Source organism: Etheostoma spectabile, chromosome 24, assembly GCF_008692095.1.
Source record: "Etheostoma spectabile isolate EspeVRDwgs_2016 chromosome 24, UIUC_Espe_1.0, whole genome shotgun sequence".
Lineage (NCBI taxonomy): Eukaryota > Metazoa > Chordata > Actinopteri > Perciformes > Percidae > Etheostoma > Etheostoma spectabile.
The window spans coordinates 7,185,254-7,188,610 of record NC_045756.1 but is presented as its reverse complement, the minus strand read 5'-3'; the positions used below and the strand labels follow the sequence as shown (position 1 = coordinate 7,188,610).

Genomic DNA, 3,357 nt, shown 5'->3' with positions numbered 1-3,357 from the left:
ATATATATATATATATATATTATTATATATTAACAGTTAAAATCAGAGGATGTTGAATGGATCATAGATGGGTAGATGTCAAAGTTTAGTCCGGATACTGTTTTAAAACCATTAAAAAAAGAAAGAATCCAATTGGTGTAGGATTAAATAAAACACCCAAAAAATTGAATGAAGTTAATTCTTAATTAAACACGAAGAATGCTATTTTTGGGCAATTTGGTTGATAGAAATCCATATTTCTGATATAGAACACTTTGAAACGGGTCAATTTGACCCGAGGACAACACAAGGGCTAAAGGGGAAGGGTCGGCCGGTAATGATCATGTAAAAGAAGAACAGTGGAAGGTTTACTTTTCTATCACGCAGCAAAAAAAGGATTATGTCAACATGTCAACATCGCAACATCCTGCGATGTTACTGTCGCGCAAGCGCACATATTTTTTAGCATCAATGCTAAAACCCAATATCTTTCAGTCCTACCTCATGTAACATCAAGATAGGTTTTCAACTCAGACATTGTTTTAATTCACCTACCCCTCCGTGTGTATTTGTAGCTCATCCATTTTGTGTGTGATTGAGGCTTGGCAGTGACAAAAGCCTAGTTAAACACACTTATCAATAGCAGCTAACCAGGCAAGAACAAGACAGGGTAGATGAATTAAAACAATGTCTGAGTTGAAAACGCATCTTGACGTTACCTAAGGGCCTGTTTATGTTGTACAGGCATTTTAATTGCATTGTGTGTCTGTTAAGAGGCACAAAGGCTCTAAAACTTGCCCTGTTAACTGCTGTTTTAGCTCAGTGGAAGTTTGTACACGTAGCTGCAGCTGCTCCGTGTTGCCTGCACCGAGTCAGGTCGGGGTTTTTGCAATCAAAAGTACTCGCATATTCATAGCAATCACGATCAACATAACAATTAGTCAGAATTCTCCTTTAATGGTTAGCACTAGGCTAACATTAGATTGTAGTGGAACAAAGCAGGCTAAGGCCCGAGGACTGGAGGGAAAAAGCCTTTGTCATTTTCTGAATTTACCAGACTGTTGTAACCGTTCTATTGTTTGCCTTTACCCACTTAGTCATTATATCCACATTACTTATAATCATTTATCAAAAATCTCACTGTGTAAATATTGTGTGAAAGCCCCATTAGTCAGCACTACAATATCGTTTCAATATCAATATCGAGGTATTTGGTGAAAAATATCGGGACATTTGATTTTCTCCATATCGCCCAGCCCCATTTATGTATACAGCACTTTTCACAGAGAGGGTCAAAAAGTGCTTTACAGTGTGTAGACGATAAAACATAGTAGAAAAATAGTCTAAGAATAAAAATAAGTATTGAAGTGAGTTTGGCGTGTACCATTAGTATTACGTTATATATAACCTCCAATAAGGCCCCAACAGTCGACGTAAGGTGGTGTGCACGATGGACAGGACAGACTAGTCTCAGACATGAGGTACTGTACTGCAGTTAGGAAGTGGCAGGACATTTAGTAAAGACCAAGTACCTCGAGTTAGTTCAATAAGTGCACTTAGTTACGTTGCACCACTTCACTAATAATAAGAAGCGTCAACGGAAAGCCTCGTGAACACACAACACCGTGTTAGCAGAAGCTAGCTGTTAACGGACGGTGTGTGGCTAGTTTAGCTAACGATAGCTTAGCACGTAGCATTATCAGGAAATATGTTCCCAGAAGGAGAAAGAAAACCAACCTGCGTCCCTCCGCTACTTCATCGTCTGCTGGACTCTGGACGTTAACCTCAGATAGTTAAAAGACACTAAACTGAACTTCTTATTCCTTCCTACGCTAAGCTAACACCGACAAACACGTTCTATGCTAACTGTGTTTCGTCGGAAAGCATCGCTGAGACTCGGAAACACTCGGAAACACGTACACAACCGCTACATCCCTCCGGCTTTCAAAATAAAAGCATTTTAAAAGCATTCTGTTGAGACGCCTATACTCTGGGACAAGGCCATGCCGATTTCAATCAGACAGCGTTGTAAAGGCAGTTTGGGCTACACATTCATTTTACACAGTGGCCACCGTTAATGACAAATCGTGTTCCATTATGAACGTGCACACACGTATTGTTTTTGTCACGAACACGGTCGGTCAGCGAAAGCGCAGCGGTAGCCGTCGATGGCGGTAACGTACTCGTACGGCAGAGTGCACGGAACGAAGCTTTGTGACTAGCATCTAATGACAAGCTAGCACTTACTTACCGCTGCCGGACAGTGAGTATCTTCCACAGACTGCATGTATCCCCTCCTTCCCCGCCTTCCTCGCCTCCCGCAGCCGACAACAATCCCCCGAGCGCCCGGTGGTGTGGTGGGTGTCCTCCATGCCTTCACGGCGACAAATTGTAGTTTATTTCCCCCTCAAAAATAGGTAATTGAGCACTGTAGTAGTTCTGACCATATCAATAACTATGTAATTACATGGAATTAGTATAAGTAGTAGTAGTAGTAGTAGTAGTAGTTGTAGATGCCTGAGTTTTGGTGCCATTGGTCTCAGAGTATTTAGATAATTGGAGTCAGATTTTCCTCTGGCCTTTGGGCCAGAACTTTCCCCTGAATTTTCTTCATGACTCATTTTGATTACAACATAATACCTTCATTTTTATTAACTTTTGATGATCTGAATCTGTAGAATAACTAAAGATGTCAGATCATTCTCAGAGATGTAGTGGAGTAGAAGTATGATAATATGGAAATACAAGGAAGTATAGGAAGTATAGTACTTAAGTATTTCCATATTATCCAAGTATTTACAATTAAGTATAGTACTTGATTAAATGAACTTATGTGCCAGGTGACAATAACACAGCTTATATATTTCACCAAAACATTCTCTTTATTTAATGAAATCTTTTATTTTGGAAACTGTACAGACATTTTACTCTGATTGACTGTGATTTTTTTATGTAGAAACGTTGAATAACAAAATACGACTATAATATTCAATTGATTTCAATATTATTTATAGCATCAAATCATAACAAGAGTTAGCTTAAGACACTTTACAGATAGAGTAGGTCTAGACCACACCAAGAGGAAGCATTTAGTGCAACAGTGGCAAGGAAGAACTCCCTTTTAGGGAGAAACCTGGGACAGACCCAGGATCTTGGTAGGCGGTGTCTGACGGGGCCATTTGGGGGTGTGATGAACATTGGCAATAATAGTCACAATAAATAGTTGTAGTAGTTCATGGTCTAGCAGGGCACTGCATGGTGTTACAGGGTGTGGCAGGTTACTTCAGGACGTAGCAGGGCATTACAGGGTGTAGCAGGGCACTGCAGGACATAGCAAGGCACTGCAGGACGTAGCAGGGTGTAGCAGGACGTAGCAGG

The 3,357-nt window shown here is 40.5% G+C and overlaps 2 protein-coding genes across 3 annotated transcripts in view; one reads left to right on the top strand and one right to left on the bottom strand.

The window, feature by feature from the left end:
• Positions 1 to 1,946, bottom strand: part of LOC116674025 (zinc finger protein 436) — a gene marked incomplete at its 5' end in the record, with an annotated part of 11,480 nt that extends 9,534 nt beyond the window's left edge. For both annotated transcript variants that reach the window (XM_032506509.1, XM_032506510.1), the window contains 1 exon segment: positions 1,717 to 1,946.
• The window catches only part of LOC116674034 (gastrula zinc finger protein XlCGF57.1), a 138,681-nt gene that overhangs the window by 53,758 nt on the left and 81,566 nt on the right, over positions 1 to 3,357 (top strand). The gene's annotated exons all lie outside the window — the stretch shown is intronic.